The following is a 13560-nucleotide window of genomic DNA, read 5'->3' as shown; positions in this document are numbered from 1 at the left end:
TGGGTAAGAGACAGCATGGGGATAAGACCTTTTCAGCAGTGGAACTCTGCAGGGAGGTCTATCTTGCTCCATCGTTATTAGCCTTTCCGGGCCAGGCAAAGGTGATTCTTTTTTACAGAGCTTTTGGGAACTTGTTGAATGCTGATTTTATTAACGAATTGCTGCTCTTTGTTCTGCTTCTGCTGTGTACCTTGGTCTTTTAAAAACTATACTCTATTGGTGGGTAGTGATTTTGCCTTTATAACAACATATTCTGTCGGGCAACTTGTGAATCGATGACTCAAGAGCGTACACGTATTTAAGAACTATATAAAATCATCTAGAGAGATATGCTTCCCTGAGTGTTTATCTATGATGCCCTTGAGCTTTCTCTGCAGAATTCAGAATTCTTAACAATGGCCTCATGTAGCTACTTTTCACATGCTGAGTTTAATGTCCAGTCCTAAGCTTCTGGCAGGTGCAAGATTTTGCTGTGAACCTCAACCTACCAAGGGTTCCACTACTTTCTGCTTCCATTGTGGCTGAGATCCAAAAGCAGAGAATCATGAAAACTGATAAAAAGCCAAGGTGGTTCTCACAAAATGTTCTGTTCAAACTAGATTCACTATAGGTTGTGGACATATTTACTGTGGTCTTATTTTTACTGAGCTGCTGCTTCCTTCAATGAAACATATCCCATGGTTAGACAAATCCCATCAGCCATCCATATATGATAGGCCAGACTTTTGCTGTGTTGATTTTGAGTCTCATTTCCTCTTAAGAAGAATCTGATTTGGGTACTACAGGGAATATAAGGGTATTACAGGGCTATAAGTGAATAGTTCACAGCAATTACATTGCTGAATGCTATTCTGTCTTTGGAATTAATTCAGTTAAGCTTAAATTACCCGATGCCATAGTATTGTATGCCTATTCCACTTCCTCTTACACATCCTCTTACCTAACATATATTAGCTAGCATTGTATTCCCTGTGCAGTGTTTAAAACTTCCTTGAGCATTTGAACTTTGTCTCCTGGTGAAATCAAGCAGAGTTAGCTCTTCAGTTAGAACAACATACCTAGTATTAATTTTATATACTTCCGTAAGGTAACCTTCTTCCACATCAAATGATGATGTAAGAAATGGTACTTAATTTTTAAAAATGAGCATATTTCACAGTGTTTTGTGAGGTCCCTTGTTGTAAATGGCATCTCTTATTCCAGAGTGTGATGCTCGGATAGTGCATAATGATGGATAATCTATCTCAGAATATTGCCTCTTGTGTTAAATGCATCAGAATAGAGTTTAGCAGTTATCTTTACTTTTGAAATCTTTAAAGCAGATCCTCCAGTGCTCCATTAATAAATAATCCTCCATTATTTCTCTGTGTATTATTTCTTCCCTGAGCCATTTTCGGAAGGGCGGTATAGAAATCAATCAATCAATCAACCAACCAACCAACCAACCAATCAAATAAATAAATAAATAGATAAATATTCCTCTGAGCTCTTCCAAATAGCGGGGGAGGGGGATGGCAAACACTAGGGCGGAACCATGGCCTTCATGACCTTCTGTGGGTTTCCCAAAAGCATCGGACTATCCATTGATGGAAACATATTACTGGACTAGATGCAGCCTTGGTCTGCTCCAGTGGGGCTCTTCTTATGTCCCCCCCACTGCTGTCACTGTGGAGATAATCCTTTGTTTTACAGGGAATAGGATGGAGTGGGGAGGCAGAGGGGAAACAGCATGTATGGGATCTGTCTGCTTCTCTCCAGTGATTGCTACTTGCATTCTGAGTTAATGATGCTGTTGTGTGTCATTTCAACAATGGGATCCTGGACTCTTTTCCCATTTAAATCAAAGCTTTTAAAATATGTCCTACCTGGTGGATTGATTTAGAATGCATGCAAACCACAAGCTCTGTGTTAAAGCTTTAACATTCCTCCTTATACAAGGCTGCCAGATATTCTTTATTTTAAAGGCTATTCTGTGTTTTTTCATAAGCCCACATAAGAAAGAATGTAACAGCTGTTCTTTATTTTCCAAACATGCCTTACCCCATAAAATTCCACAGAGCAGACATTATGGCTTCCACCTTTAAAAATTAATCTGTTTGTCTCTGTGACAGATGGAGTGAAAGTTCTAAGTGTTTTAGGACATGAATAGCTGCAGCCCCATGCTTTGCTGTGACCCATAGATGCTGGTGTTCTGCAGGGCCCACATTTGCATGGATCTCTCGCTGACAGACTTGGTTGAAAAGTCCATACTTCTCTTAACTGCCCTTGCCTTTTGCAGATCATTTCCTCTCATTCTCAAAGCGATTCCCTGTCCCAAAGGGGCTCACAACCTAAAAAGAAACATAAGATAGACACCAGCATCAGCCACTAGAGCAGGCCAGGGGGCTGGATCCGGCCCTCGGGGATCTCCTTGCTGGCCCCAGATAGGAATATCCTGTAGCAACAGCAGGAGTTATTGAAGAGCTTTTGGGCTGTCCTGCTGAGGAGCAGCAGTGGCTCAATGTAGTTGGCCACTTGAGATCAAATGTCCCCCACCCCTGGGCTGGAGCCTGCTACTGACACTACCCCTCGTTCCCCTCATTTTTATCCCAGACTCCAACACTGTGCCCTCACTTCCATTAAACAGTTTTTTAAAAATAAGTTCAATGTAATAATTAATGGGCTGAAAAATGACCTTGGCCCTTGCAAACTAAGTCATGGTTGATTCAAAGGCATTTGAGTTGTGCACTAGAGGGATGCTGTGCTGGGGATGGATAGGGACTGTTGTTCTCCCACTACTAAACACAAGAAAGCCATCACTTTATAAGGCACCTCTTTGCCCTGTAAGCAAAAACTGTATGTACGTTTCAAATTTATCCCTGCAAATGAGGAACCTTAAAAACTTGCTTTAGGAAGAAAAATGCACAGGCTCTCAGTAAGCCCAATTCCATGCCAGATATTGGAAGCCACATGGAATTCCAACCATGCAGAACTATAGAAAATGAACAGCTTTGGCATAGATCAGTCAGCCTCAGGTCTTGGGCTTGTGGCTGTAATTATTGATGTATTTGTACATTTCACGGATTGCAGTAAGATTAACTCCTGACCTGATACATTTCCCAATACCATTTCTAGCAATGTGGCCTGGCCCTACTAACAGAGCAGTGTTATTTTCGTGGTAAGGGACTGAGATAATTTCCTTTGGCTTGCCAATCAGTTGGGGAGGAGGAAGGAAAGTGGGAAGAGTTCAGCATCAGGAATTTTCTCTCTATTTTTCCTGCACAGCTCTTGTCACAAAACATATGGCTGCACTCACAATTTTTCATAGCAGTCGAAACACCCAATTTCCCTAAATTTAATTACACCTCAGCCTATCCATTGATTTCACAATAATTATATAATTTGGCTAAGTGGTAAATGGAATGCTTAAGCACAACACAACATACCTAATCTGAAAATAAGTCCCACTAACCAATGGAATTAATTCCCTGGGCAGTATGTTTAGGAAATGCAGTCTCTAGCTGCATTTCTCTCTATCCTAATTGCATGTAGATATATTACATATGAGAGACACAAAAACATGTTCTATGAAACTTCTCACATGCACTTTTAGTACATTAAGCCAAGGACACATAATAAGCAGAGAAGAATTTCGCTGCTTGATTAATGTTCAGAGTTGACTGTGGTGTGAAAGTTCTTGGGAACCAAGCAAGTAGCTATCTGCGTAGCTCTGCATCTTCATCTACATCTGGGTGTTGCTTCCTGATCTGATTAGAGTGAGACAGAACCTAGGAACTGGTGTCTGTCAGAGACAAAGGAAGCACAAGTAGAGTTGCCCCCAATACATGAGGGGTAGCAATCAAGTCTTAACTTTGCAAAAACATTATATGTTCTGCTGTGGAAAACAAAACAAGAAGTTTTAAGAAGTTCTGTTGAAGTTCTGCTAATGGATCCTACTTTCCTCTTCTTTTAAAATGATGATTCTTGGCTAGCACCCTATTCTCCATGAGTTTGTATCTGACTGTCAGCATATGGGTGACACAGGGCTCTTGCCTATCATCTGAGTGGCTGCTGTTTGAAACAAGATGGCAGATTGGCAACAAACAAACAAACAAACAAACAAAACAAAACAAAACAAACCCTGTTGGGTTCCCCTCCCATGTGCTGTGGACTGTTTGCACAAGAGTTATTGGTAAGGGGCACATGAACACACACATACACACATGTAGTGATCTTATCAGCCTCCTGTCATTGGGAAAATTGGCTAAAACACCCCACAACTATTCCTTTGTGGCAATTTAAAGCATGTGCACACAAATGTGCATGCACACGAGCGCACACACACAATTGCCTTTGGATGTAGCATGGGACCTTGGGTAGATTAACCTGTGGTTAATCTGTGAGTCTGTGACTCATCTCGCAAACAAGCACTGAGCTGTGGTCTCGCAGCCTCCAGCTTGTGGACAGAGGGGCCCCGCCCTCTATCTGGTCTGCCAAGGCCACATCCCAGCCAGTTCCATAGCTCACATCACCAGACTGCAGGCAAGGCAACCATTGACCATAATCTTCAAGGGGGCATGCCCAGTGCTATCGTGCCTTTTTGGCAGTACTCACCCACCCTCAGGAGGTTCAAACCCCTTTCATCATATCACTTGCCCCACCACCCTTGTAAGGGCCTGGCAGCCATATAGTCTCACACAAGCAGAACTACTGGTATTGGTATCGGGGGGATGCAGAGTGGCACCAGTTTTGTTTTACTCCTGGAAGGGGTCATGACGGCTTTCTAGGAGGGAACACGTCTATGAAGGTGGGCAAAGGATCCTGGGGTTTGGCTCACTGTGACACAGGAAGTTATTGCAAGGGCAGAACCGGGCAAAGCTGAGTGTCCCAATACACTCCTGCCCTCATGTCAGCTTGTCACTGGGGATTAGCTCTCTCATGAGAGGGGCAGTTCACTGGGGAGGACCAGAAGCTCCATGAGCTTTGGGTCTCCATTGGACTGCACTCTCATGAAGTAGGCCATCCAACTATAGGGGGCCCTGCTGAATGTGGGGCGCTTGGTATCTCTGTTTAACAATATAACTCATACTCAACGCCTTCCCCTCCCCACTCAATCCTTACAGATTCCCAAGGAGTCCAGGCTGCTCCATTTGTCTGGGTGGTTCCGGGCGGGGGGCAGGGCAGAGTTGGGTAACATTGGGGATGTCTCCTAATACACATTCAAAATTCCTGGGCTGAGACTTGTTTTGTGGCATATGTAGATCAGGCACCACCAGGGTCATAGCTAGGGGAGGGGGGACCCATATTCACTCCTCTCCCCGGCAGCTCCTCAGTGAGGGAGATTATGAATAAAATAAGGAGGGATGGAACTGGGGCCCTCAGGTGCTAGGGGGCCCAGGTTCTTTGAACCCATCTGCTCAATTATAGCGACACCCCTGGGTTTCACAGGGAGTCCTGGGTCAGGGGAACCACTGTTTTCAGCAATCCCTGCCAAGCCAGGTGGCCATGCTGGGCAACCCCCCCCCCAACACACATATGTGTTAAGGGACAACCAGATGGCTAGAGTGACTCCTGCTTTCCACCAGTCACTGGTACTGGGAAACGTGTTGCTAGAGTACCCTTTTCCAGGGCTTGTGGGGATGTAGCAGCCAGGCTGGGCGACAACAGCCCTGCAGCCCGCATGCATGCCCCTATGGCCAGGGCCGGATTAAGCTAGTGTGGGGCCTGTAGCATATGTTATGAAGGGGCCCCAAATTAAAAAAATGCACATAAATATTGAAACATAATTTTTTTACTTGCATAGTAAAGTAATTCAATTTTTTCATTTGCCTAGTGCCCCCCCCACCAACCTCCCCATGCCTCCACTCAGCTGAGCCAGCCAGTCAACAAACTTTGCAAAACACCACACACACACACACACACACACACACTTTTGTGACTCCTGACCGTGGGTTTTCCTTTGGAGTTATTTTCACAAAGAGAAAGGGGGTGGGGAACAAAACTCTGAATGTTTAAATTAAAAGGTTCTCTGGAATTCTGTACTTTGAGAAATCTGAACCTATTAGCAATTTTGGCACACAACAGTGGATGTTTGATTCCAATGTGTGCAGAACATATTGGATCCCAGCAGCCATCACATTAAAAGGGTTATTTGACAATATTAAGAATATGTGTTTAACCTCTTGTGCAAGCCTGACAGGAAAGCAGATGTATATTTAAAATAGTTGATGCATTGCAAATGAATGTGATTATGATGAGGTGCATTAGCAACTTCCATGAAAACAGAAGTATCCAGAAGACAATCTTTTGGCAGGAGGCACAGCCTCTTTCAATCTAAATTACACTAACATGCTTAATATTAAAAGGAGGAAATGCACAAATCATTCAGTGCAACCCTAAGCATGTTTACTCAGAAGTAAGTCCCACTGAACTCAATGAGCCTTACTCTCTAGTAAGTGTGTTTAGGTTTGCAGCCTCCGTTTATCTTTGGACAATTTCAACGGGCATCCCAATGAAAAGCTAATGAAGTTGGCAACGCAGCAGTAGTTATTTCAGTTCTAGAGGAGAGGAAAGGAGCTCACCTTAAATTTGGCAGTTCCTTGAAAAGCAATGATCACAAATTCCCTCACAACAGCACTAGATACTAAAGGAGGATATAAGTGACCTTATCCAACAAGACCATAATACAATCTCCTTCCAAGCTCCCCTCAATTGATCCACTAAATTTTGAGACTCCTCTTGCTGTGCATCTGAGTTACTTCTGGCTTTCTTTTTCCTCTTAAAGGTACACATTCTCATTGTTTATCTTTACCCTCTCCCAGTCAGTCGGAAAACGCTGGCAACATTCAACTAGCATCTTCTTTAGCTTCCTTTCTTCTGCCCGGCATTAATAGTTAGTTGTTTTTTAATCTAAACTGCTTTTATTTCTTTTACTCTCTCTGTGTATGTTTTTTAAAACTTTTACAGTTTAAACAAATAAGGACCAACTCCCTGGCGATTAAGTTGTCTTTGAGACCCCTTTGCAAGCTATCTGTTCTTATTGTTGTTCTTACTACTCCCTCCTGTGCTGCTTAACATAATAGATAACCCAATCAATACCATGGTGCCAGGAAGACCATGCTTAAACACCCTCCAGCGAGGCGAGCAATGCCGGAGTTGAGAATGGGCAGCAGCAGGCAATGAGGAGAGTCAGCAGAGATCACCAAAGAGAGAGCAGAAAGAAGGGGCAGACGTTCAAGCCAGGCGTGTGGGGCCCTAGAAAATGCGGGGCCCGTAGCAAATGCTACATTTGCTACTATGTTAATTCGGCCCTGCCTATGGCCTGTCACTTTCATGAGAAAGTGGTCCTTGGAAGGATGGGGCGATCTCTTGTCTAAGGTTTTATCATCACACTTGGCTTTATTGCCCAGTTTATGTAACCAATATCTAGATGTAACCCAGGATGGTTCTTCTCATGAGGTATGGCCAATATTGCATGTTTGCACCCCAGGGGAAGGGGCTGGGCCCCGCTTCCCCTACAAACTTGTACATAAAATAGAACAGAACCACTCAAGGATTCCAGCGGCTGTCTTTTAACCCAGACTTTGCCACAACTTCATGTGCTTGTGAAAACACTTCTGAAGCCCTTGGTTGCTCCCGCCCTCTCCCATGGTGCCCATCTTGTCATCCCCATGGTGCCCGTCCTGTGTGGATTGACAAAGGGGGATCATATGATGCAGTGGAAAGCTGGCTTCCCCCAAGGTAACAAAGAAAAAAATACCACCCAATACAAGAAATATAAACACATACAAAAGACACCAATGCCAATACTCATATAAATGTAACTTATAAATCACTTAATTTACATAAATCACTTAATATATGAATCACTGTATATACATAAATCACTTAATTTGACAAGGTTTCGCTATAAGTCCTTGTTTCACAATGAGCTTCCTCAGAAGTACATGAACAATTATTATGTCACAAACGGGCTTCCCCCAAGGTGGCTCTCTGCCCTTACATGCATTAGGGATGCACAAACAGGTTCAATGTCGAATGTGTTTGATGTTGAACTGGTTTGGTTCAACAGTTCGGGGTTAACCCAACCCTCACCATGGCCATGGGGCGGGGGGTTCGTGAGTCAATTTTAAAAAGATATTTTCAGTACTTACTCCCTCTGGGGGCTTCTCTGAGGCTGTGGGGGGGGGGTGTCCACGGAGGTTGCCCTCCCCCCACCAGCCTTCCTCGTGTCAAAAATCACCTGGTTTGGGCATTCTTTGGTCCTTTCCAGCCCTTACCCTTGTGGCAGCAGCCATGTTTGAGGCCACTGTGCATGCACAATGGGCCCCTGCATGGCCAGGTCATGACCCAGGCTACACAGAGGCCCATTGCATGTGTGTGGTGGCATCCGAAATGGCTGCTGCATGGGGGGGGGGAAATCTTGGAAAGGGCTGAAGGATGCTTGAACTGGGTGATTTTTGCCACAAGGCAGGCTGGTGGGGGGATGGGGAACCTCAGCAGACAACCCCCCATGGCCTTGGAGAAGCCCCCCAGAGGGGGTAATTACTAATAAATAAATAAATTAAAATTGACTTGCAAACCCCCTTGAATTGAACTGAACCGGTGTGTGTGTGTGTGTGTGTGTGTGTGTGTGTGTGTGTGTGTGTGTGTGTTTCAATGGGGGGCAAAACTGAACTGGCCCAGTCCTGTTCAGGTCCGGTTCAGAACTGAACCAAACCAGGCCAGCCAGTTTTGTGCACACCCCTAACATGCATTGAAGCTTGGGACATGGCAACACGGCGTTCCTGTTGCCAGGCTACGTCGGAGTGTGGGGACTGCAGAGGGCAGGGCAACTGATTGGAGAGGTCAGTGGAGCAGGCATAGAGCTGACCTGTTTCTGGGCTGGTCTGAGCTGCCCTGTCTATGCCTTTGGGAGCAGCCACAGCATGGAATTTGGATGACACAATTTGGCAGAATTTGGATGACACAATGCTGCCTTCAAACCTGAGGTTCCAACAGTGAAACTCACTACAAACTGAAGGTTCAGATTATGATTTGGGGTCAGAAACTTTGGGTTGGGTTGGTGACAAAACCATGATTTTGAGCATTTGGATGACCACAAAATCAAACCTCTGACTCGTTTGCCTCTGGTTTGGCATTATGTGCAAAGGCGGCCAATTACCAGCCTTCTGTTAATGTTTTAGCTGACATTGACACTTCTGTAGCTACAATTGCTCTAGAACAACTGCCAATACACATGCCCACTGTCTCCCCTAATATTCCTTCTACCTCTTTTATGTTTATCTAAGGTTGTTTTTCCCCCTTTTAAGTCATGTTAGTTAATTTTTTTTTTAAGAAAGCAAACTTAGAAGTGGTGACAACAGCTGTGGGTGGGGAAGTAACCTGTCTAGAGAGCAGGAGGCTGTTGGTTCAAATCCCTGCTGGTGTGTTTCCCAGAATATGGGAAACTCCTATATCAGGCAGCAGAGATATAGGAAGATGCTGAAAGGCATCATCTCATACTGCATGGGAGTTGGCGATGGTAAACTTCTCCTGTTTCTCTCCTCCAAGAAAACCACATGGCTCTGTGCTCGCAAGGAGTCGACACTGACTCGATGGCACAACCAAGCAAATGCCTGACAAACTGGCAAAGCTGTAGTGACTCTGACACCCTCACCACTTATATTATTTGTATGTTTCCTGCTTGTACTGTCCGCCTACACAGAGTCTTTTAGAAGTGGATGCTGCATTGAAAAATATATCCATGCACAACTCCTGCTGTGTTGCAGTGTAAACAAAATGGAGAAAGGTGATAAGAAAAGATCTGCAATAGTAAATTGTTGTAACTAGGAATAAGTGAATTTGGTGCATTGGGAGCTCTGGATTGTAAAGGTAGCTAAGAGCTCTCTCCCCCCCTCCCTCCCTTTTTAAATTCATGGCTCTGTCAACCATAATTATTATTAACAAGGAAGTAATTATTCTGTACACCACCAGATGTACTGCTGAATCAAAGCAAACGTCTACCATTTTCTTGTGAAAATATTTCCCCATTTGCAGAGGAGACTGATAGATGCTTCTGAACTGGACATAGTTCAACTAGCTCATTATTATTATTATTTCTTGTTTACACAGCCAGACAGGTGTTATTGACTGGTTTGTTTTATCCAGACATCGAGTCCTTCCCAAGGACCTGGGATGGCTGAATTTTATTGTCAATATTGTTGCTGTTGTTATAGATATTGTCGCAGAATATAGGCTGTTCCCAGTAAAGCTGCTTTTTGTAATTGGCTGATGGTGATTTCTGTGACCCCTATGGTGCTGAGGTGCTCTTCAAGGTCTTTTGGAACTGCACCCAGGGCGCCAGTTACCACTGGGATTATTTTGTTCTTTTTCTGCCACAGTCTTGCAATTTCAATCTGTAGATCTTTGTATTGTGATTTTTTTCTATTTCTTTTTCTTCTATTCTGCTATCCCCTGGTATTACTATGTCGATTATTTTAACTTGTTTTTCTTTCTTCTCAACTACAGTTATATCTGGTGTATTGTGTGGCAGATGTTTGTCTGTTTGTAGTCGGAAGTCCCATAATATTTTTACATCTTCATTTTCTTCAACTTTTTCAATTTTATGGTCCCACCAATCTTTAGCTATAGGTAGCTTGTATTTTTTGCAGATGTTCCAGTGTATCATCCCTGCTACCTTGTCATGCCTTTGTTTGTAGTCAGTCTGTGCAATCTTTTTACAACAGCTGATTAGGTGGTCCACGGTTTCATCTGCTTCTTTACAAAGGCGGCACTTGTTGTTTGTGGTGGATTTTTCAACTTTTCCTCTTATTGCATTTGTTCTTAGTGCCTGTTCTTGTGCAGCCAGTATTAAACCCTCTGTTTCTTTCTTCAGGTTGCCATTCTTAAGCCATTGCCAGGTCTTGGTGATGTTTGATTTTCCACTTATATTGTGCAAATATTGACCATGCAGGGGCTTATTTTTCCATTTTTCTGCTCGGTTCTTGACTTGTTCTTTCTTGTAGGCCTGCTTTGTTTCATTGGTGTTGAATAGTTTCTCGTTCTTGACCATTTGAAGTGCATCTTCTTCACTGCCCATTATATATTCTTCAAGGCCTCTTTTCATCTCCTCTACTGTTTGATGGACTTGCAGCATTCCTCTTCCACTTGAGCTGCGAGGGAGGTATAGCCTATCGACATCACTGCAGGGGTGCAGAGTATGATTGAATGTCATTATTTTCCTGGTCTTACAATCTAGCATCTCTAGCTCTGCCTGGGTCCAGTCTATTATTCCTGCAGTGTATCTGATAACAGGTATAGCCCAGGTGTTTATGGCTTGTATGGTGTTCCCGCCATTGAGTTTGGACTTGAGGATTTTTCTAACTCTCCTGATGTATTCACTTCCTATTTTTCTTTTAACTTCAGTGTGTGCAATGCTATCAGCCTGGAGAATGCCCAAGTATTTGTAATGTTCTTTCTCTTCCAGGTTCCTGATCTTGCTTCCATTGGGCAGTTCTATTCCTTCTGTTTTTCTTATTTTCCCTCTGTTCATGATTAATGCAGCACACTTGTCTAGTCCAAACTCCATTGCTATATTGCTACTGAATATATGGACAGTGTTTAGCAGTGATTCGATTTCTGACTGCAACTTTCCATACAACTTCAGATCATCCATGTACAGCAGATGGTTGATTTGACTTGATGTTTTAGATGTTTGGTATCCGAGGCCTGTTTTGTTGAGTATTTGTGAAAGTGGGGTCATGGTGATTACAAACAACAGAGGGGATAGTGAGTCCCCTTGGAAAATGCCTCTTCTAATGCCAACCTGTCCATGTGTCTCGCCATTTATTGTTAACTGTGTACTCCACATGCTCATTGCTTTTTAAAATAAATATCTGAATGTTTTTGCTGACACCAGTTGTTTCTAAACATTTTAGTATCCATGTGTGAGGCAATGAATCGAAGGCTTTCTTGTAGTCAATCCATGCAACACTTAGATTTGTTTTTCTTCTCTTGCAGTTTTCTAAAATCATTTTGTCAATCAGCAGCTGGTCTTTTGTGCCTCTGGTGTTCGGGCAATTTCCTTTCTGTTCAACTGGAAGCTGTTTGTTAGTTAATAAGTGTTGCATCACTTCATCTGCTATTATTCCAGTTAATAATTTGAACATGGTTGGCAGGCAGGTTATCGGTCTATAATTACTTGGAACTGCACCTTTTAGCAATAGCAATAGCAATAGCACTTACATTTATATACCGCTCTATAGCCGGAGCTCTCTAAGCGGTTTACAATGATTTGGCATATTGCCCCCAACATTTCTGGGTACTCATTTTACCGACCTCGGAAGGATGGAAGGCTGAGTCAACCTTGAGCCCCTGGTCAGGATCGAACTTGTAACCTTCTGGTTACAGGGCGGAAGTTTTACCACTGCACCACCAGGGGCTCTTACCGACCTTTTGCCGAGTCTTTCATGATGAGATGAGTTTTCCCAGTTGTTAGCCATTGTTCAATATCACCTCCTTGCAAAGTGTGATTGAACTGTTTTGATAGTTGTTTATGAAGGCTTGTTAGGTGTTTATTATTATTAATTATTATTAATTATTATTAATTATTATTATTATTATTACATTTATATCCCGCTCTTCCTTCAAGGAGCCCAGAGCGGTGTACTACATACTTGAGTTTCTCCTCACAACAACCCTGTGAAGTAGGTTGGGCTGAGAGAGAAGTGACTGGCCGAGAGTCACCCAGCTAGTATCATGGCTGAATGGGGATCTGAACTCGGGTCTCCCTGGTCCCAGTCCTGCACTCTAACCACTACACCATGCTGGCTCTCATTGATTTCAATTGGACTCTGATGTGTCTAATTTCTCCTGGATTGTGTCTAAGTTGCATGTTACTTAGGGCTAAACAGGCCATGACTTTTAACATGTCTTTTCTATCCGGCTTTTTAAAATTGAAAATTTGTCAGGGAAAACCTGTTTTGCCACTGAAAATCACCCCCTGATAGCCGCTTTGGGGAGAATTTTTGGGAGAAAATTGGGGCTTTGTTGTGAAGAACTGCTCTATTCTTCTCCCAAGGGTATCCAATGACCCCATGGCTCAGCTTGCATTTGAACCCTGATCCAACTCAATCCGATTTATTGGACCACACAGATTGTGTAGTGATGGGGGTGAGGGAGTTAACATCACATTAAATGAAGAGTGATGTTGCTTGCAAAACTGAGGGCCTAAATGACAAAATGTTAGTACTATGCTGATTTGAAATGATTTTTCAGTTATGACATCAGGTTGAGCAATTAGCTGTGGCAACCTTTCTATCTTGAACAATCTCTTTGTGTCCTTAGCCACTTCAGGAAGAGAATATAGGGTGCTCTTTCTTTAACCAGGGGTGGGGGTGGGAATTCATATAAGGACCAACTGTGAATGAGTGAGGTGTTGAGAATGGATTTCTTAGCCAGTGAAAAAGGAATGCTATAGAAACTCCATTTTTATGATTCCTGTTTAATTTTATAATTGGAAACACATGGCTAGACATCTGGCTATCTCAGAATCAAAGGATTTCAGTTAGCAGTAATTTACTTGCCCCAAGTCTTCCATGA

This window comes from Hemicordylus capensis, chromosome 1, assembly GCF_027244095.1.
Source record: "Hemicordylus capensis ecotype Gifberg chromosome 1, rHemCap1.1.pri, whole genome shotgun sequence".
Taxonomy (NCBI): Eukaryota; Metazoa; Chordata; class Lepidosauria; order Squamata; family Cordylidae; genus Hemicordylus; species Hemicordylus capensis.
This window is presented reverse-complemented; position numbering follows the sequence as displayed.